Source organism: Pinus tabuliformis, chromosome 7 (genome assembly GCF_031772625.1).
Source record: "Pinus tabuliformis cultivar Carrire ecotype Pingquan chromosome 7, CPIR1, whole genome shotgun sequence".
Lineage (NCBI taxonomy): Eukaryota > Viridiplantae > Streptophyta > Pinopsida > Pinales > Pinaceae > Pinus > Pinus tabuliformis.
In genome coordinates, this window is record NC_142293.1 from 1,398,806,417 (window position 1) to 1,398,830,454 (window position 24,038).

The 24,038-nt window shown below is 35.3% G+C and overlaps 1 pseudogene across 1 annotated transcript in view; it reads left to right on the forward strand.

Moving 5' to 3' along the window:
* The window catches only part of LOC149252897 (inactive poly [ADP-ribose] polymerase RCD1-like), a 70,711-nt pseudogene extending 62,786 nt beyond the window's left edge, over positions 1–7,925 (forward strand). The window contains exons 11-12 of the transcript XR_016265463.1: positions 7,332–7,445; positions 7,595–7,925. The product of XR_016265463.1 is annotated as an inactive poly [ADP-ribose] polymerase RCD1-like (transcript). The remainder of the gene's footprint in view (positions 1–7,331; positions 7,446–7,594) is intronic.
* The last annotated feature ends 16,113 nt before the right edge of the window (positions 7,926–24,038 follow it).

Consider the following 24,038-nt stretch of genomic DNA (forward strand, 5'->3'; position numbering starts at 1 on the left):
AGCCTCATTATGGAGAAAATAGAATTTCATATCCTATTCAAAATTTAGCATACTTAACAGTTTTCAGGAATTCAGCTTCAATGGGATTGTGGCATTTCATTAGATTATAAAAAGTGAAGGTATGCGATTAGCATTTAATTAGGAGCACCAAGCCCTATATGTACCCTAGTGTTGGTGGTGTTAATTGTTGAACTCCTTTGTCACGTGGCACGCCCTTAGCAAAAAATTACCTTTCAATCAAGTCAAAATCATCGATCAAGCATGTTAAGCTTTTTCTACCATATTTTAAGTCTTGAATTAGGTAGTTTGATCAAAATTGGGCAATGTTGACTAATATCTCTAGACAATCGAGGTAGAGGCAAAGGCTAGACAAGAGGAGAAGAATCTAGATTCTAGATGGTTGATGCATCTAGATGGTTGATGCATCTAAATGGTTGATGCCTGAATAATTAATCATTAATGCACAATGGATGCTATATCTATCTTGATTTATGCAAAAATATGCATGTTTTCATTTCTTCTACAACTAATTTGGTATTTGGGATGTTTGTTTCGAGTATAAATGCAAAAAAATATAAAATATATATATGTATATATAGCAAACGCTTCGCTTCCTAGATTTTTGGAAAATGACGCTTCCGCATCCCCACTTCCAAAAAACGTCCCCGCTTCGTGCAACAATGGTTGGCATTAGCCACCTTGGATATCAATGAACTAGTGAACATGTCACTTTTGATGATGGTGATACTCTTGAGGGGTCATCCTCCACACTAAGGTGTTTTCATGTTTTGCAACAACCTAGTGTGGTACAATGTTACTCCACCCTCATAACCCTTTAATGCAGTGCAAGTAAATCTTATTGTCACACTACCTCAGTTATCATTCATTCATGAGCAACACATGTAAATAAATCACACACAAATGGAAAATGCACGAATTGTATGGAATGGTCCTTGGCATTCTTTTATTAATCAATGCAAATCTTCTTTACACGAGGGTTTGAGACAATCACTTGACTCTTAATACAACAAACAAGCTACAAAACCTTACTTTCCTAACAAAACCTATAACTAGTTTTGACCGACTCGATGGGTCATCTTCACCTTACTTGCGATACCCTTGGTTTTGTTCACTTGTCCCGCTCGATTTGTCTACCCTGACACAGAATTACCTGAGCTCCTGCGCCCTTAGTTTTGTCTCAATTTAGGTCGTCCTTGCCTTTACTTGCTCCGCTGCTCTTTAGTGCGACCTTGTACTTGTCTCCCCACTTGTCTTACGACTTGTTATGAACTTCGAGTTCTTGTCTCCTCTAGAGTTCACTCGTGTTCTACGACTCCACCCTTGTCTCATCTGGAGCCATGACCCTTGACTTTGGTTGGGTTGGTTGTGCCATTTGAATGGTTCATGTGTGCTTCTTTTTGGGCCAACTTCGTCTTTGTTGACTCATCTCATTTGTTTCACCCTCTTAACATTATTAATACCGAGCCAATAATTCTTTTGATGATGGTGATCCTCTTGAGGGGTCATCCTCCACACCAGTGAATGCAGATCTTGGATTAGATATAGAGGAGGAAAAGGAGGAGGATGGAGTGAGCAGTGGTAGTGGTAGTGATTTTGATGATTCTGACATGGAGGACTATTGGCAATGATGACCTATGAGTATCTATCCTATTTTGTATTTGGCACTAGTATTTCCACCTATAGAGTCTCTGACTTACTATGTAAGATTTTTTATTTTGGTGATATCAAAAGATTTAATAAGAAAACTGCATTTCATGGCTCTAAATTCTGAACTTCTATATTATACTATATTATAGAGTTTGATGTAGTGCAATATCGTTAACCTACAACTTCCTAGAGCACAAGACAACATTTGTGCAAAAAATTGTGCTCTAAACTTTGAGTTCCAGGACAACCATGTGCAAGGTTTTTCCAACCTCTCACAGTTACAATTTTCGATAAAGAATGGCACAAGAGGTTTTTCCTTGTAAAGGAAACTTTTAAGGGAAAAAGTCCTTGTGCCATTCTTTATTTAAAAGTAAAAACTGTAACTGTGAGAGGATGGAGAAACCAAGTTTAGAGCACGCATTTTTGTAGATGGAGTGTTCTACTCTAGTGGATTGTAGATCAAGGATATTGCAGTGTAGCAAACTCTACAATGTAGTCTAACCAAATCTTGGACTTATTTTCGAAAGGCTCACTTTGAAATTAAAGTTTTCTTTGTTAACCTCCTTGCTTTCAAAGTTGCCAAAGCTGTGGACCTATGTCACATGACGTGAGGTCACAGGATCCAGTCCGTGTGTCCCATAAAACTGGTGGAACATTGGCCATTGTTCCCCCAAGTTTACAGGACACAGTGATGTCGAAGTGGATCCAGAGGAGATGGGGAGGTATGCAGAACTCCAGGGAATGTCATGACTTTTGACAGAGTGGGGATTCTGCCTAAAATACAAAATAAAATAAAATAAAATATATGAAATCTAAAATTCAAATAATTGAAATCTTATGCATAAGGATGCGGCAATAACATACACCATTACATGTAACATAATAAATTAGACATGGTAAATGTAATGTTGTAACAGAACATAATAATCATGAATCACAAATCATATATCACTTGTATTTTTCATTGTATTTAGAAAATTTAGGAGATATAGATCTAAATCTTAAAATCACTGATCTGATGAGAGGGCAAATGACAATTGAGCATCACTGCTCATGGCAATGCCCGATTAATTGCTGCATCCAGCTACTGCAGAAAGGGACAAGGACCAATCGTCAGAATGATGCTATCTAGATAAAATCATTTACATAATATTACTCAATGGCACACCAACTTGAGCTGCGCATCATCAGGTGCTCTTCATCTATCTGTGCATTGAGTTTACATTCATTTTATTTTTACTCAGTGGCATATCAACCAACCTGAGTTGTGCCTCATTAGGCCCCTCGTCATGTTTTTAATTCCAACTTCCAAGGAATATCTTGCTGGATAACCCCCTTTTCAACTGGAACATTTATATGGTGGACAGCTTTACTAGTGTCCATAATAGTAGTAGGTAACCGCAAGGGTCTCTATCGGATTTGAACCTATGATGTAAGGTCATTCCATTGGAAACATGCCTTGGCTGGATAGTTCAATTGATTGAGCTGATCCCCTGGTGGTTACCTACATGTTCATTAGGATTACACTCGCTTTTTTGTTTTGTTGTTGTGTTTTATAACTTTGCTTTATTGTCTTCTTTTCCTGCAAATGGACTTTGGTCAAAAGGGAGCATAGAATTGTCTCATTTTTGGAGGGGGATTTTCTCGACTGAGCCCCCGTGGAAAGGGGATGGGGGAAATGTGTTCGACTTGGGGTATGCATATGCTGGGAGCATGTTCCTTACACTTGGAAACACATCTCCATGTAACACTATTTGTTTCCTCATGTAGCTCAAAGCATTTTACTTTGCAGGTGATTTCTCTTGTTTATTTTTTAGTTTGTGCTTTTTAAATTTATGTTGGGGTGTTTCTTGTAGGTCGACCTTGTGATATATGGACAGTTTCTTGAGAAGTGGGTTTCCCATCAAGAAAAATGGGAAACAGACAGAAACAGACGCCAGAAGTGGGTTCCCAATCAAGAAAATGGGAAAAGGACGCCAGAATTGGGTTTCCCATCCAGAAACGGAAACTGATGTTGGAAATCGATTTCTTTAGTGATTGTGGTTTTGGGAGATGTTCTTGCCAATATAAATCCTGTCGCGTGTGATTTTAGGCAAAATAGATCCAGATAGCACTGACCATCAATAACAGTGAACACTGACCATTAATGTGATTCTCACATTATCAGTGACTTGAATGTCGATATTACTTGACATGTTATTGTGAGTTTTATTTTGATCTCTGAGAAACCAATACAACTTTTCAACTTGTCTTCCAAAGGGATAACCAAACTTTATGTTTGGTCTTACCTTACCTTGGACACATCAGAATAATTTCTACATAAAGCTGAAATTGCTAGTTTCAACCAATCTAGATGCCAAGGGATATTGAGCTGGCCATGTTCAATGTCATAGCAGGACTGCATTGGCGAGACCTTAAATGCTTCTTGCTACCAAAGAGGAAAGAGAAAAAGTATTCATTTTTTCTGTGACCAGAAGAGAAAGAGTATTCATTTTTTCTGTGACCAGAAAAAGACCACTCGCACAATTAGAGGTGAAGGCAAGTCAAAGGATTAGCACGAAGATAGCACGAGGATTAGTTTGTGCTTTTTAAATTTATGTTGGGGTGTTTCTTGTAGGTCGACCTTGTGATATATGGACAGTTTCTTGAGAAGTGGGTTTCCCATCAAGAAAAATGGGAAACAGACAGAAACAGACGCCAGAAGTGGGTTCCCAATCAAGAAAATGGGAAAAGGACGCCAGAATTGGGTTCCCCATCCAGAAATGGAAACTGATGTTGGAAATCGATTTCTTTAGTGATTGTGGTTTTGGGAGATGTTCTTGCCAATAGAAATCCTGTCGCGTGTGATTTTAGGCAAAATAGATCCAGATAGCACTGACCATCGATAACAGTGAACACTGACCATTAATGTGATTCTCACATTATCAGTGACTTGAATGTCGATATTACTTGACATGTTATTGTGAGTTTTATTTTGATCTCTGAGAAACCAACACAACTTTTCAACTTGTCTTCCAAAGGGATAACCAAACTTTATGTTTGGTCTCACCTTGGACACATCAGAATAATTTCTACATAAAGCTGAAATTGCTAGTTTCAACCAATCAAGATGCCAAGGGATATTGAGCTGGCCATGTTCAATGTCATAGCAGGACTGCATTGGCGAGACCTTAAATGCTTCTTGCTACCAAAGAGGAAAGAGAAAAAGTATTCATTTTTTCTGTGACCAGAAGAGAGAGTATTCATTTTTTCTGTGACCAGAAAAAGACCACTCGCACAATTAGAGGTGAAGGCAAGTCAAAAGGATTAGCACGAAGATAGCTTGCAACGTTTGGAATTAAGGGTACGATTACCCATTCAAACGAAGACCACTCGCGCCACCTTCACCTCATTCCTGCCAGGGAAAGGTTGAACCAGGACGAAGTAATCAAACGAAGACCACTCGCGCCACCTTCACCTCATTCCTGCCAGGGAAAGGTTGAACCAGGACGAAGGGACACCGTATTTCTTTATTTAAGGTGCTCCGGTGCGTCACTACGAAGGGTGCTCTCTCTTGATTCCACTCCGGATAAGGATGATAATATAAAAAGATGATGTATAAAGAGTTACCCATATGGGGGAACTAAAGAAGGGTGGTTCGGACACCTAAGGAAAAAACTCAAATAGGTGACAGGCCCCATTATGACTTCACGTATATGAGCGAGTTCCAGCTTAGCGCAAAACCAACATCCCTGGACGAAATGAGAGAGGCTGGATAACCTACATCTGATTGAACATTTCAGTCTATAACTGTCTCACTAGGTCATGGAAATATCTTGTGCCGGAATTTCCAATTATTTTAAATTTACTGGCATCATCAACAAAATTTAATAAGTTTGAATTTGATTTTTTATGCAAATGTGTCCTTGTTTTCACTTTCTGATACAACGGTGTCTATTCCTTTTGCGGTCGATACATTTTTTCAACGCATCTTTATAATTTTTAATCCCAACAAAGTAATATATTACCTCCTTATCACTGTGTCTCCCCTTCTCGAAACTGAACAGTTATTGATTTTGCTTCTGTTATTCTGTTTCAAACAACATCAACTGTTACGCTCTTACAAACAACTTCAACCGTCGTTGATTCTGCATGTCAAACTATAGTTGGAGCTGCTACAGTCTTGCTGATTGGCCAGATATTCATGTGTGGTTTTGACACTGCCCTGTGCTGGCATCATTGTTTCTTCTTTGCTGAAACTGTTCAGTGTTTTCTCTGGGTAACAGCAATTATCAGAACGGAGGAACATCACAGACATGAAGCACAACTAATGCACATACAGGAACAGGCATGGTGCTGCTGGTTTGCTGCTTGAAAGTGTATATATTACGGGTTTACTTTTCTTTTGCTATTCTACGTTGGCCAGGCCCTTCCTGCTAGCATTTCTCCCCAGGCTGGGTTCCAGGCTCCAACAAATTGGCAGTGCCAAAAATTGATTGTACTTCCTATGGTGACACTGAAAATATGTTTCTATCTCCTCCTTCCTGCAGACAGGTTTGATCCCTAATGTGGTTGCCTACCAGGAGCTGCTGCTTTCTGCAAATCATTTGATGTTGTCATGTCTCAGAAGTGGCTGATACTTGTGGATTTGTCGATCACAAATCGTGGGTTCATCCTCTGTTACATGGACCTTTCTACACTGCTCAATAACTCACGTCTTCTGCTGTCCCAGTATCAACAATTGCTACCACACCTGCGAAAAAATAGTTGGCTGTATGGTTGCTGTGACATTGGGCTGTGCCTGGTTCAGTGGGTCTCTGACACCTTCCATAATTTTCTCTGCATCTTTGATTCTAGGATCTCTTGTAAATCTTATATTTTAAAACGTCTTCTAATCTTTGTTGCATGTCATCTCATTTCTCTTTTCACAACCCATGTCACTCCGATGAACAGGCAGAGTCTTCATCAATTGCTGGTAGTTTAGTGTCTTGCTCTCAGGAGACTACAACCATTCATAGGCCCATACAAATATTGTTTTGTCTTCACTAGACTGCACACATTTATGGGGCCACACAAGTATTGTTTTGCCTTCACCCAGATTACATTCATTGATGGGCCATACAAGCATTGTTTAACCTGATTTGAATACCCTGCTGGGTGTTGAAGAATATGTATCGCATCATCAATGTACACAATAGAGGCGAGGGAATAGCTCATAATGTCGGTAAACTTAGATAGTAGAGTCACATTATACCACACATCATACGCAATTTATATCACAAATCTACTATGGTGGTTTAACAGTAATAGCCACATGTTGGTTGCATGTCATTAACATTAATCACAATATAAATGGATACAAATGTTTACATGGTACAAACCAACAACCAATGTCAGAAATAACTGTTTGTTCCATCAACATCACTGTGAGATTTTTATACTAGAACAGTTTATAAGCGCCTTTAGTAGCTTTTCATGAAAATTTAATGTGATGTTTTTTATTTTTCACTCTGGAGAAAACTATCAATACATGCTGAAGGCGTTCCAGGTTATTGAAACGGTTTGGAATATAGCATGTAATAGACAGTCAGAGTGGCAGCTTACACTTGTTGATTGGGCGTCACTCAACTGAGTAGTCTTGTTGACCAGGATTATGATGCAATTGTTTTTCCATGGCTTTGTAGACCTCTGTAATTGGACCATCAGGATTGCAGGGTCAGAGTGCACATAGGCCCAAGCCCATCGTTGATGCCCAACAGTTTCGTTGTACAAATGAGTTTACTTCTCACAGCAGTCAGGTGAGCTAAGGATGGGAAAACACTTTTTTTTTTTTTGTGCTGACATTCTGCAAGATTTCCTTTGGTTAAAAATAATTGACAGGCAATGGCATTTTTAAGATCGACCTTCTAATCTGGAACAACATTTTGTAAATTGGTCAAATTTGCAGGCACTCTTCTAGGTACTGGATTTTAACTTGCATGAAAGAGTTTTGGACCTCTTTTTGGGATAAAAGTCTCCACTCACTGAAGGCTTTTTCATTTGCAAACAATCACATCTAATTTTTTATGGTTAACATGTTCCTATGCTTTTGTCTTTTAATGTATGGTTGTCACAAGTTAATTACCTTGATGATGCCGAAACAAGTGGTGGTTTGGCAGCTTTGTAGATCTAGCATAAACTCTGCATACAAGTTGTTGAGAAGGAAATTTGTCGACTTAATACGATGCTGTGCATTTTATTTTGGCGGGTTTAAAAAATGGGCTTTTCTTGGATCGATATATGGCCAGTGTCATAATGTGTTTGTTGGTCTTCCATATGCGATCCCATGCTAGTTACCAGTGAAATCTGTCAGAATATGTAGGATGCAAAATAAAACTTACTATTAATCGATGATATAATTGGGTTTCTATTGCTGGCTATTTTACATTCAGCGTCAGTAACTTATGACTTAGTTTTGTTTTGTCTAATAATTATTAGTTGTATATTCTAGAATTTATTTTAGGTTAAGACACTTGGGTGGCAGGCTAGAAACATTAAGATATTGTTTCAGGAGTTTATTGTGCATTTCTAGAGTTGCTAAAAATACATCGCAAAAGATCGCTGAAATTAAGAATTTTACCATACTGGTTGGGAATTTATTGTACCGACTGTTTGGCATATTTATAATTTTAGAGTGAAGGCTACTCCAGTGTTTTCACTGTGGTGATTGTTTTCAAACAGTGCAGTAGTAATTTTGTTGATTGCATGAAGCCTTTCCTGTCATGTTCACAACGGTACACATAGTGCCACTGTGCCACCAGTTTGTAAATACATTAGGTATATGCAAAATGTTCCAAAATATGTTTTCAGAAAAAAAAATGAATGACTGGGTAAGTATATTGGGCAGTGTATGATTTACCAGGGTTTTTTTCTGTCAGTCATAGCAAATGCAATAAAAGATGCAGTGTTGCAGTTTGTGTATATTGAAAGTGGATAAGAACAGTATGCAATAGCATGCTTTGGTCGTTATGGCATACAAAACATGATCTATTAATGATATTTATTTTATTTTATTTATGTTTTCCACCTCTCAGCAATAAGAAGTAAACTGGTATGAAGTGTGACATGATGAGCCAGTTTTGCACCTATAAGTTATATTCACTTGTTATTGAAACTGGGGAATTCGAACAAATTGGTAATTATACATATCCGTTCAATTTGCTATGATCTGGTCCCATGTCAGATTTAGAATTGATTTTGTAGAAATCCACCCACTCTTAAATATGTAGCAAGTGGTTCACATACACTATTTCAAGTGATATCACCTACTATTTTGGTGCTTGTTTGCCCTTTACATCCATTTTGGTTCTTCTAAAGCATCAAGTGATAACATTAGAATTACACTGGACTTGTGCTGTTGCTTTGCATTTCTGTTGGGTAGGATTATTCAAGCGGGTGCCCCGGTTAGTTTTAATTAAACCTGAAGCTTTTGATTTCTTTCTGAGTTTTTCAGGTCGTAGATATTTTCAAGGTTTTCTGGGGTCCTGGTTTATGTTCCGTTATTTTCCAATATTTTCTCTAATATTTCCAAAGTTTCTTTTCAGGGCGTTGGCAATGTACACCCATTGGTAATGATTTTTTTCATTCCTTTTTGTAATGCTGATGATTATTTTTCTCAAGTGATACTTCAGTTTTTATATGATGTTGAAAGATATCAGTGATTTAGTGATCAGTCTACGTTAAAAAAATATTTCTAGCCTCGTCTTTTTGTGAAATGCTTCTCAATGATATTTAGTTTGTAAACTTTGTTGTAAGAAAATTTTACACCTTTTGGTAATTTCCGAAACAGTTGCCTCCGGTTATTTGTTTTTTCTCCCTAAAATGCAATAGTCATCATCCTTTCCGTGCATGTCTTTCCAAATGCATCAGTTAACCTTTCATATATCCAAATCCCCTCTTGGGAAATGCAATAGTTAAAATTCCTATTTTTCAAATTTCCATGAAAATATCCTTTTGGGAAATGCAACAGTTGACTTACATAAGTTTTTTTTTTCAGTGGCTAGAAAGTATTTCCAAGTCTCCTTTTCGGAAATGCAACAGTTTACTGTTGTCTTAATATTTCTTTTAATTATTTCAAACGATGTCTAACCTTTTGAAAACATTGAGGCGTGCCACATTGTTGCGATCATTGTTTAAAATATTTACATAGCCTTGCTGATTTTACTATACAAAATGTTTATGTTTTCCTTACCTATTTCTTTTAATTATTTCAAACGATGTTTAACCTTTTGAAAATGTTTATGTTTTCCTTACCTATATCTTTTAATTATTTCAAACGATGTTTAACCTTTTGAAAACATTGAGGCGTGCCACATTGTTACTATCATGGTTTAAAATATCTACATAGCCTTGCTGATTTTACCGTACAAAATGTTCATGTTTTCCTTTACGATTACCATTTTCTTTTCATGAAAATTGTTGCTATCATGGTTTAAAATATCTACATAGCCTTGCTGATTTTACCGTACAAAATGTTCATGTTTTCCTTTACGATTACCATTTTCTTTTCATGAAAATTATGATGTTGATGTTAGATAGACCATTAGTTCTTAATGCGATTTTGGATTGGTGAAGTTAGTTTTTAATGCAATTTTGGATTTGGATCAGTGAAAATGGTTGCAGCATCTTTAAATACCTTTATGACAACCTTTATCACAATTTGATTATGTTGTGCAATATTAACATTTGATTTTTACGACTATTTTTTTTTTTCTCTTCAAGTTTGGCAGGACTACATATTCATCGTGTCCAATAGATCACTTTGATCGGGGTGGGGAATTGAACCAGTGACTTCATATCAAAGGAGTGTCTTAACAGAACATCTGATTTGTGTAGACACAATTTTAATAAATGGACATTCGTAGCATTTTAATTTGTACTAAACTCACTATTTATCCATTTTGAAATTATTAATGTGTTTCTCTATCCGTTAATCTTAAGAAATGATATGGTTAATTGAATTTTTAGCTGTTTGTCTTATATTTTATTATGAAATTATGCTTTTTAAATAGTACTTGATGAAATCATAGTCATTTGAAGTTTTAGTTGTCTATGTTCATGTTCATTTAGAGAGTAGTTTGAAAGTGTTTATTGAATTATGAAAGTGCATAATTATGTTTATAAATTATTTATAAATTATTTATAGAGAGTAGTTTGAGAGTGTTTATTGAATTAGTTTCATATACGTATATGAAAGTGCATAATTATGTTTATAAAATGAATTTTGGATTCATACCAACCCTATCTAACTACTATGTTACATTGATGGTACTTTATGTGACTACTATGTTACATATTGATGTTACTTTATGTAACTAATTTTGATAATGGTCAATATTTTAATATTGTTCGAGGAGCAGTGAATATAGCTAATAGTAATGCTATTATATCAAATTATTGATTTAGTCATCTTTGTTTTGAACCTTTAGTTGTCTATGTTCATGTTCATTTGTGTTTATTGAATTTCTATTGGTTTCAAAGTATATGAAAGTGCATAATTATGTTTATAAAATGAACTTTGGATTTATACTAATTTTATGTAACTACTATGTTACATTGATGTTACTTTATGTGACTGCTATGTTACATTGATGTTATTTTATGTTACTAATTAAGTTTACTAATGGTCAATATTTTAATATTGTTTGAGGAGCAGTGAATATAGTATTATATCAATTTATTGGTTTAGTTATCTTTGTAAAATACTGTTCTATTTAAACTAACTTGAATGTGGTAGCAAAATTGGTGCGTGTGTAGCACATTTTAAAACAACTTCAATGTGGTAGCAAAATTGGTGCATGTGTAGCACATCTTAAAACATCTTTGTTGTTGTTATTGGGTGCAAGCATAAAAATACATTATTATGTTTACAAATATTGTAGCTCTGCTAATGAAACCTCTGCTAAATATTGATGGCATTCATTGAATTTCAGTTAGTTGATGGTGTAGTTTGAGAGCATTCATTAAATTTCAGTTAGTTGTAAGCATATGAAAGTACATAATTATGTTTACAAATATCATCTTTGTTGTTATTGGGTGCAAGCATAAAAGATACATAATTATGTTTACAAATATTGTGGCTTTGCTAATGGAACTTATTCTAAATGTCTGCTTATTGATGGCATTCATTGAATTTCAGTTGGTTGACGGTGTAGTTTGAGAGAATTCATTGAATTTCAGTTGGTTGACGGTGTAGTTTGAGAGCATTCATTGAATTTCAGTTAGTTGCAAGCATAGGAAAGTACATAATTATGTTTACAAATATTATAGTTGTTTCATTTTAATGTTGTTATTGGATTTTAAGCATAAGAAATTACATAATTATGTTTAAAAATAGTGTGGCGCTGTATTCATTTTAATTGTTATTAAAGTGAACTTTGGATTTATACAGTTTTACAAGACCAAATAAGTTTCCGCAACTGAACATGGATGTTACTTTATGTAACTAGTTAAATTTGGTAATGGTCAATATTTTGTTCGAGTAGTGAATATAGTTAATATGTAGTTCTTCCATCTCAATTTATTGTTTTAGTTATCCTGGTCTATTTAGAGTAATTTCCTTTTAGCAAAATCAATGTTTGTGGAGCACATCTCAAAATGTTAGATGTTATTGGTTTCATATACATGAAAGCTTTGTCATTATGTGAGCTAAGTTTTCGTTAAAGTGTTTATAAATTTGCATTATATATTTTCATATGCTTTAATTTTAATTTTGAATTTAGCAGAGCTATACTTTCAAAATTTCCTTTGTATTTTTGGGTTATATTGATAACTAAATTAAAGCCAGTTATAAACAATGTAAATTTCTTTATAATGCATATATGTTTTTTTTGTTTGATGTATGTCATTATTCCTTTGTATCTTTAGTCTTTATTAAATGTGTTAGTTTTTATCTTTCTTTTCTAAACACACTTTTTTTTTAATTTTTTTTTGTTAGTCAAAATTTTCTATTAAGTCACCTTAAAATACATCGTTAGAAATTTGATTACAAAAAGCTTATGTCATTGTTCTTATTGGACTTGTTGGCGAAAAAGTAATGACAATAAAACATTGACAACAACAAACGGAAACTTAGAGAACCCATGCAGTTAGCTCAAACTAACCAAAAGAGCCCAAGAACCAAAATACAATCAACAGTCATTTGTGATCAGCTAAATTTTCTGGATCTATAGCATTTGGTCCATTACTAGGTGACGAAGGAGGACGAAAGGCTTCATGAACGTGAGCTTCCATGTATGCCATCCTACCTTCAACACGATCCAACCTCTCTTGAATCTTGTTCTGACCATGACTTAATGAGACTAGCCTATCCATTATGTGCCATTGATTGCGTAGGAGATTGTTCATAGAAGCGATAATATCGTTACGGTGCTCATGTCGATTTTGAGCTAGTTGCTACACCAATGAGGTATGAATTTGTGCTTCTAGAGAGTCAAAGGGAGGGGATAAATGTACTCTTCTTGGTGAATTAGTGAGTTGTTGGTCCACCTCTTCACCAAAATCATAGTGTTCCGCATAGTGGACAATGCCTTGATCTTGAGGCCTTGTGCCCCTGCGAGCGTGTCCCTACCAGAGCAGCGTGTTCATCCAACTTACTAACTTAGACGATCCACTGGGAGCCTTAAACCAGTGGTGCCAATTATGGGGATGAGCCTAGGAACCTTCTCTAATAAGAAAACCAATACCAATGCATGATGCACAATGCAAGACACAAGAAAAATCATGAAAGTAAAGACCACCAGGTTCTGCCCTCCTACTTTGGGTAGTACCCATGACAACTTACACCCAACACATTCCACGATTGGAGATACGACCCCCTCAAAGTTCCCATTAATTTTAAGGTAGCTCCTAGACCCTGCAACCTGAAGCAAAAAACATAAGTTGATCGACCCACCTCCCCACTTGTTTACCTGAGAAGAGATATTAAAAGGATGAAGAACAAAAGCCACAGTTGGGCTACCACAACCCTTGGCAATCTCACCGTGCAACACTTGGAGCCCAACGAACTCCTCTACAAAGACAATGCAAATGCAACTGAAGAGAAAATCTTGAACAAAAAAGCTACTAAGCTTGAAAATTTTACTTGCAAGAGGGAAATATTAGAGACCTCTTGAGCAAGGACGATATAAACTCACCTTGGTGTCCTACACGCCCAAACGCTAGGGGCTTGCCCATTGCCCAAATCCTAGACAATTATATCATGAACCATCACTGCGATGGAAACAACACCATTATTGTTTGAATTGCTGTTCAATGTTGTCTTCTTAGAGTAAGGGGCAGGGGATGGCTGAGATAGTAAGCCACCTTTTACTCATAGAGATGTTTCCTAGGATAGATCATATATATATATATAAGAGATAATAATATTATATGAAGAAATAATATTATATGAAGTTTATTATTGGATTTTAAAAATTATATTATATTTGAATTTTTTTTGTTGATTAATGATAGATTTAGAGTTTGTCTTTAATATTAAAATGATATGTTTTTAAAGTTGATAATGATATATGAAGTTTATTATTTGTTTTTTGAAATTATGTTAATATTTTTATGCGAAAAAGTTTGTCGATTAATGATATATATAATGATTTTGATATTTGAATGATATTTGTTAATTATTTTACCATTATTATACACGTTATAATACTTTATTTTGCATTTTTTTCAATTAATTATGTATAGTAAAAGATATATAAATTTCATTAAAATGATGTATTAACTAATTAATTTATTTTTATAAACATCATTATAAATAATGTTTATTTATAAAAGATAAAATGATGTTATTTATATATGAGAAATTTAATGATAAGAAAATTTAATATGTAAAGATTATATGATTAATGGTTGGTTTTTTAGTAGGTTATAAGTGTTGACTTTTTGTAAAGTTATTTGGTTTATTTTCTGATCTAATTTGTCTAGAATCTGACAAGGATTCAATGAAATCACAAGATTGACGAGTGAACTTTTCAAAATTGAAGTGCCCAAAGAGTTTTTGAGGACGTTGAATCCATATATGTAATCAAAAAATCAGTTTAAACAACACAAATCAAGATTTGATCACAATTTTTTTCACCGGATTTTAGCTAAAAAATCCCAAAATGCACATTTAAAGACTACTCTATTGGTTTTCAATTGAAGATATTTTTCTCTTTATTAATTATATCATTATTTCATACCTACACTATTATAAAATGGTCTCATTTATATATGGAGAATTTAAGAGGAAAATATTATATAATTATATGGTTAAATGGTTGGTTATTATAAGAAGAATTTAAGAGGCAAATATTATATAATTATATGGTTAAATGGTTGGTTATGTGATGACATTTGCATATGGAGAATTCAATATATGTTACTTAGTGGAAAAAAATGCAAAGGATCTAATATTTAAAAAAATAAAAAATATATGGATAATGATTAATATTTAGTGGAAAAATGTGAAGGATTTAATATTGGTATGTTTTATTAAAATAAAATAAAGAATGGATAGTTAATTAATTAATTAATTAATTTTTTTACCAAGGAAAAAATCGTAATTTTTATTAGCAAAATAAGAAAATTACATGTTGTATCATATGCATGTGAGTATGTATAATCACAAGTAATGTACCACGCCATCCTATCTAGATCAATGTTCATATAGATAATCCAATATATACAATAAAAGACATAAATATATACAAATAAAAACATAGCTGTCCATATAGATCAAAACAAATAAAATAAAAAATGCTTCTAGCAACCGAATGATCTTGGCAAAACATTCAGATGTAAACCCATCCTGTTCAATGAATGACCGGTGGAAGAATTGATAGAACTCTTGGTGTCAGAATTCTTGGATCAACCACTAACATGTGTTGCTACGTGACCTTCTTGGAAAGAAAGTCAGCGACCAAATTCCTTTCCCTGTATATAAGTGAGCATACAATAAAATCAAAATGCAATTTTAAAGTGATGACTTCATCTAGTAAACCCATGAGTGTGTGCATGTGACAATGATATGCAGAGTTGATTTAGTTTATAACAATCATAGTCCCCAAAGATCTGAATCTTGTGACAATTTTGTTTCAGAGCAAAAATGAGAAGGTATCTAAGACAATTTAGTTCAACAAAATTGTTGGTGCCTCTCCCCAATCCCATTTTGAGCTTGAAATAATGTGATTTAGTAATGTGTAGTACAACACCATCCCCACATCCATTGTCTTGTGTTGAGCCGTCAAAATATGCCCAAGGCATATTCTCATCAGTAACTTCAGAATTGATGACGCAAGCAGGGTTTTTTGCCAATTCCTCAGGGATCAAATGATATATGACTGACCATAGTATGGGGGCATCTTGAAAATAGTATGATTCCTGGTCAACCAACTACTTCAACATACTAGCAATGGGAGGTTTTTAATTTTTTGTGTCGCTGTAAAGTTCCACCAAGATTGTCAGACATCAGATAGATGAGACCCATCCCATCTGAGCACTATGTTGAGGGAGCGAGTAATATGTAGCCACACTTGACTAGTCACAGGGCAATGAAGGAATAGGTGATCAATATCTTTGTCTTGGTATTTGCAAAGACATCTAGATGGGCCAAGATAGGCACAACGCTTTAGATTATCATCTGTGGGCACTTTATTTGATAATATACACCACATGAATAGGCGGGCTTTGTGAGGTGCTTTAAGCTTCCAAAGCGATCTCCACCACCAAATGACCTCCACTGGATCCTGTGCAGATATTAGAGTTGAGTATCCTTCCCTGGGGGTGTATCGACCATGTGATGCTGTCGCCCATATGATTTCATCCTCTTGCTTAGTGATCCTGATGCGTGCTTCTTCCAGAGCTCCTATGAAATGATGTCAAACCCTACTCCACCTTTGCAGTATCCTGAGTTCTTGTGCATTAAACCATTTCTGTGAGATCCAGGATGAGTTTCTTCCATTTGTTATTTGTGAGTGCTGAGTGATGCCGTCCAGTGCAAGTGTCTGTCTGAGCTCTAGTGGTAGAATGTGTGCATTACCACATCCCAACCAAGCATCAATGCCTAGTTGCACCAGCTCACCATTTCCAATACGCCAGGCCAGTCCATTCTTAATGACATTGATGGAATGAGTGATAGCTTTCCATATGATAGAGGCTCAAGAATTGCCTCGGCTTGGCTTGCGTATCCAGTCCATTACTGATAGAGGGTGTATGTATTTATAATAAACCACCTCTTTCCATAGGCTATCAGATGTGATAATCTGCCACCCCATCTTCGCAACAAGTGCCTTTGCAAATAAGTGCAGATCCTTTATACCCCAACCTCCCCATTTTTTTGGTTTACCAATTCTTTCCCATCTAACCCAAGTAAAAGTCCTCCCAATATTTTTCCCTCGCCATAAGAATTGACAACAAATTTGTTGTATTCTGTTGATTATGCCTTTTGGGATCCAGGCAAGAGCCATCCAATATATTGGGATGGCCTCCAGAACAAATTTTATAAGAGTTAGTCTTCCCGCTCTAGAAAGCCATCTCTGCTGCCATATATTGATTCGCCCTTCGATTTTTTCGATAAGCCATGTCTAGCCCACAATGCGATAATCATTTGGCTTGAGCCTGAATCCAAGGTATTTGAGTCCTGTCTCCATTTCTTCTCTGACAAAATGAGAGTGATGTAATGCATGTCTTTGCTCATTTGGTAAGCAGGACACCAACATGATGGTGGACTTCTTGTAGTTGGGCTCCATACTTGTAGCTTTACAAAAAATGGATATAATATTGTTGAAGCAAGTGGTATCATGCATAGAACCTATTGTACCTGTTTCTCGTAGGCAGTCTTGGCTGCAAAAACTACGCCAAGAAACCAACTCAACCAAACTTTAGGTTCAAGCAGGCCCTTGAACCATAGGGGGCTCCCTCAGTTGTTACGAGGCTTTGTTTAACGTTATTCACATACCACTGAACAATATCCTTTGAAGCACAATGGTCAGATTTATGGTTTTAATTGGGAGTGGTTGGCGATCAATGACAATCCCTAATCATGATTAAAGGCCTCTCTCATAGGGTCCCTTCTGAAAGTGTCAGCTTCTAGCCCGACAGAATGACTTAGATTTTTCAAGAATTATGGTAGAAGAATGTAAGGGGATTCCTAATAATTGAGTAGTCAAACTGACTACTTAAAACCTAGGGAAATTTGGATGCGTGTAGAAGATTTCTACATCCCAACAAAACATATTTAGAGTATTCAAGAAGGCCAAATTGAAACCAATTCTAAGAGGAGATATTTCAGACAGATAGTCCAATAAGATAATATCTTTAATGGCTGTCAGAAAGCACAAAACAAAACTAGTTAAAGAGGAGTTATGATGAACAAACAATCCAATAAATAAATCTCTTTCTAAAGATAATGATTTTGCAGACCTTCCTATAAACACTTTTATCATGTGTAGAAATAAGATATGAAAAACTAGAAAAACATACTCGAAGCACAAAATTCTGTCAAAACTAGAGCCGTAAGGCTTTCATTAGAAAAACTACAACAAAAGCCTTATTACAGAGTGAAGAGTCTTGGCATCAAAAGCCAACACCAATTACTTCAATTGATGAAGTATTTATACAAATTCTAAACTAAAATATCTTGAAAAAATATCAAGATTTGTTTACAAATATCTTAAACTATTTTACACAAATAGAACTGAAATATAGGACATTAAAAACTAATGTATCTACTTGGCACTATCATTATGCATTTCTGTTTACAAAAAAGAGAAATTCGAATTGAATTGCAACTCTTAGTTGATGAGGTGGCCTAATTGTCTTTGAGCATTTTCCTCCCGAAATCTTGCAAAATAGGGTTCGGTCATGCCTTTGTATATCTCAATCCGAGATGATTCTGTAAAAGTAGAGAGAGGCTATTGTAGATGAATATGTTCTTAAGATAAAAGTCTCAGTTTTCCAAACTTCAGCTCCTGCTGTTCATAATACTTTCTGCAAAAAGATGTCTAAAAATGAATTTACACAGTCCGAAAAACAAGTTGTGAAGATGTACTTGTATATCTGATTATGTAATCGCTGAGTAAAATCTGATTATTGTACTTGAGAATCTTAGGAACACAAACCTCCTTCAATTTCTCAAGAATCATCTCTGATTATCCACAATAGTTTCTGCAAAAAGGTAGCTTAAACAGGACATTGCACAATCAGAAAAATAGGCTAAACATGATGAGAGTGTATATACCAACCCCTGACACCTGTGTGAAAAGTGGGATAGGTTTTTGTATTCTAGAATCTTAAGAACCAAAACTTCTTCCAGTTTTGAAATATTCATCTTTGTTTAGTCACACTATCCTCTGCGAAAAGGTGACTTAAAATAGGAAATTTCTAGAAAACATTCCTTAAAAGATGCATTTTCATCTCCAAATCCATAATAGCTGTTACAAAACTGAGAGAGGTTTTTGTACATGAGGATGTTATAAACAAAAACCTCTTTCATTTTTGGAAAATTTGTTCTTAGAGGTTTGTAAACCATGTTTGAATTTACTTTATTACATCATTTTAATCATGTTTAAATACATGATTAACTAAATCAACTAGCTAATGAAACTTAAATTTACATTTTGAGGGCACATTTACTCTTGCAGACCCATTTATTATTTCTAAACTACTAAAACCTATTATATCAGCAATTTTAAATTATCAAAACTAATCATGTTACAACATCGACTCCAATGGGGATTGCTTCCCCTTGTGGGATGCAAAGAACTAGTAGACTAGTTCCCTTTAGTGTTGGGCGTGGAGTCATACCATAAAACCACCAACAACTGGTTTTCCATCTTATGTAGAAATATAACCAATCCCCATAGATATTTGTTGTCATTTCAATACTCTGCTACTGCACACTGCAACCTACAACTGTAAAATGCAACCATATGCCTACACTAATTCGGATACTCTTTCACACTGAAATTTGAAACTTGAAAACTACTGAAGTGAAACAACTGACAATGTAAGCGGAAATAAGCACAAGAGTGCCTAATTCATGGGCTATGGAGTTAATCAGCTGATCCCTTGGAAGCCATTGCACTCAACCAAACCAAACTTAACATTGCAATCTTGAAATATAACTGAAACAATTGTAGATCTACTGCACCCTGAATCTGAAAGTAGCTAATCAATCCCACACCTCTATCTAACTGAACTGAAAAACTTTACATTGCTAGGTGTAATATGCTTTCCAATGTAACCAAGTTCAGAGTGGATTTATTGACAAACCAAGTTGCCTGCAACTGAAAATCTGAAGAATATATACAATATGAACATGAAATCCCATGGAAAACCTATACTCACAAGTGTACTTTAAAAGTTGCATCCTCTATAGACATTTTAGATTTCTAACCATGGCTGAGAGGGAAAGACATATGCTGTTGATTGCAAGTATCATGAACCTTGCATAGCAGTAAAGGCAGTTGAAATTTCAAAACAAGAGTGAGATCGGTAATCTAGTGGAATCGCCATTCGACAAAGTGGAGTCGGTAGGTGAAAATAATGCAACCAATACAAATTCCTATTCCTTGTTCACCAGCAAGAAATATTCTAAACTTTATCGTTCCCCAGAGAAAGATCTTTGTTACTTTGCTCCTCGGCAATGACGCCAAATGTTGTAGCTGTTTTCCTTAGGCAGTCCTTGGCTGCAAAAACTACGCCAAGAAACCAACTCAACCAGCCTTTAGGTTCAAGATGGCCCTTGAACTAGAGGGGGCTCCCTTAGTTGTTACGAGGCTTTGTTTAACGTTATTCACCTGTCACTGAACAACAACCTTTGAAGCACAATGGCCAGATTTATGGTTTTAATTGGGGGTGGTTGGCGATCAATGACAATCCCTAATCATGATTAAAGGCCTCTCTCACAGGGTCCCTTCTGAAAGTGTCAGCTTCCAGCTTGACAGAATGACTTAGCTTTTTCAAGAATTATGGTAGAAGAATGTAAGGGGATTCCTAATAATTGAGTAGTCAAACTGACTACTTAACAACTAGGGAAATTTGGATGCGTGTAGAAGATTTCTATAGCCCAACAAAACATATTCAGAGTATTCAAGAAGGCCAAACTGAAACCAATTCTAAGAGGAGCTATTTCAGACAGATAGTCCAATAATCTAATCTCTTTAATGGCTGTCAGAAAGCACAAAACAAAACCAGTTAAAGAGGAGTTATGATGAACAAACAATCCAATAAACAAATCTCTTTCTAAAGATAATGATTTTGCAGACCTTCCTATAAACACTTTTGCATGTGTAGAAATAAGATATAAAAAACCGGAAAAACATACTCGAAGCACAAAATTCTGTCAAAACTAGAGCCGTAAGTCTTTCATTAGAAAAAATACAATAGAAGCCTTATTACAGAGTGAAGAGTCTTGGCATCAAAAACCAAATACCAATTACTTCAATTGATGAAGTATTTATACAAATTCTAAACTAAAATATCTTGAAAAAATATCAAGATTTGTTTACAAATATCTTAAATTGTTTTAAACAAATAGAACTGAAATATAGGACATTAAAAACTAATGTATCTACTTGGCACTATCATTATGCATTGCTGTTTACAAAAAAGAGAAATTCGAATTGAATTGCAACTCTTAGTTGATAAGGTGGCCTAACTGTCTTTGAGCATTTTCCTCCTGAAATCCTGCAAAATAGGGTCCAGTCATTCCTTTGTATATCTCAATCTAAGATAGTTCTGTAAAAATTGAAAGAGGTTATTGTAGATGAATATGTTATTAAGATAAACCTCTCTCAGTTTCCCAAACTGCGGCTCCTGCTGTTCACAATACTTTCTGCAAAAGGATGTCTAAAAAGGAATTTACCGAGTCCGAAACTAGGCTGTGAAGATATACTTGTACCTATGATTATGTAATAGCTGAGTAAAATATGAAGTAGGTTATTGTACTTGAGCATCTTAGGAAAACAAACCTCCTTTAGTTTCTCAAGAACCATCTCTGATTATCCACAATAGTTTTTGTAAAAAGGTGGCTTAAACGGGACATTGCACAGTCGGAAAAATAGGCTAAACTTGATGAGACTGTATATACCAACCCCTGACACCTGTGTGAAAAGTGGGATAGGTTTTTGTATTCTGGAAGCTTATTAACGAAAACCTCTTCCAGTTTCCAAATATTCATCTTTGTTTAGTCACACTATCCTCTACGAAAAGTTGACTAAAATAGGAAATTTCTGGAAAACATTCATTCAAAGATGCATTTGCATCTCCCAATCCATAATAGCTGTTAGAAAACTGAGAGAGGTTTTTGTACATGAGGATGTTATAAACAAAACCTCTTTCATTTTTTGAAAATTCGTTCTTAGAGGTTTGTAAACCATGTTTGAATTTACTTTATTACATCATTTTAATCATGTTTAAATGCATGATTAACTAAATCAACTAGCTAATGAAACTTAAATTTACATTTTGAGGGCACATTTACTCTTGCAGACCCATTTATTATTTTTAAACTACTAAAACCTATTATATCAACAAATTTAAATTATCAAAACTAATCATGTTACAACATCGGCTCCAATGGGGACTGCTTCCCCCTGTGGGATGCAAAGAACTAGTAGACTAGTTGCCTTTAGTGTTGGGCATGGAGTCATACCATAAAACCACCAACCACTGGTTTGCCATCTTATGTAGAAATATAACCAATCCCCATGGATCAATGTTGTCATTTGAATACTCTGCTACTGCACATTGCAACCTACAACTGTAAAATGCAACCATATGCCTGCACTAATTCGGATACTCTTTCACACTGAAATCTGAAACTTGAAAACTACTGAAGTGAAACAACTGACAATGTAAGTGGAAATAAGCACAAGAGTGCCTAATTCATGGGCTATGGAGTTAATCAGTTAATCCCTTGGAAGTCATTGCACTCAACCAAACCAAACTTAATACTGCAATCTTGAAATATAACTGAAACAATTGTAGATCTACTGCACCCTGAATCTGAAAGTAGCTAATCAATCCCACACCTCTATCTAACTGAACTAAAAAACTTTACATTGTTAGGTGTAATATGCTTTCCAATGTAACCAAGTGCAGAGTGGATTTATTGACAAACCAAGTTGCCAGCAACTGAAAATCTGAAGAATATATACAATATGAACATGAAATCCCATGGAAAACTTATACTCACAAGTGTACTTTAAAAGTTGCATCCTCTATAGACATTTTAGATTTCTAACCATGGCTGAGAGGGAAAGACATATACTGTTGATTGTAAGTATCAATGAACCTTGCATAGCAGTAAAGGCAGCTGAAATTTCAAAACAAGAATGAGATCGGTAATCTAGTGGAATCGCCATCCGACAAAGTGGAGTCGGTAGGTGAAAATAATGCAACCAATAAAAATTCCTATTCCTTGTTCACCAGAAAGAAATATATCTAAACTTTATCGTTCCCCAGAGAAAGATCTTTGTTACTTTGCTCCTCGGCAATGACGCCAAATGTTGTATCTGTTTCCCATAGGCAGTGCTTGGCTGCAAAAACTACGCTGAGAAACCAACTCAACCAACCTTTAGGTTCAAGCTGGTCCTTGAACCAGAGGGGGCTCCCTTAGTTGTTACGAGGCTTTGTTTAACGTTATTCACCTGTCACTGAACAACAACCTTTGAAGCACAATGGCCAGATTTATGGTTTTAATTGGGGGTGGTTGGCGATCAATGACAATCCCTAATCATGATTAAAGGCCTCTCTCACAGGGTCCCTTCTGAAAGTGTCAGCTTCCAGCCTGACATAATGACTTAGCTTTTTCAAGAATTATGGTAGAAGAATGTAAGGGGATTCCTAATAATTGAGCAGTCAAACTGACTACTTAACAACTAGGGAAATTTGGATGCGTGTAGAAGATTTCTACAGCCCAACAAAACATATTCAGAGTATTCAAGAAGGCCAAACTGAAACCAATTCTAAGAGGAGCTATTTCAGATAGATAGTCCAATAAGCTAATCTATTTAATGGCTGTCAGAAAGCACAAAACAAAACCAGTGAAAGAGGAGTTATGATGAACAAACAATCCAATAAACAAATCTCTTCCCAAAGATAATGATTTTGCAGACCTTCCTATAAACACTTTTATCATGTGTAGAAATAAGATATGAAAAACTGGAAAAACATACTTGAAGCACAAAATTCTGTCAAAACTAGAGCCGTAAGGCTTTCATTAGAAAAAATACAATAGAAGCCTTATTACAGAGTGAAGAGTCTTGGCATCAAAAGCCAACACAAATTACTTCAATTGATGAAGTATTTATACAAATTCTAAACTAAAATATCTTGAAAAAATATCAAGATTTGTTTACAAATATCTT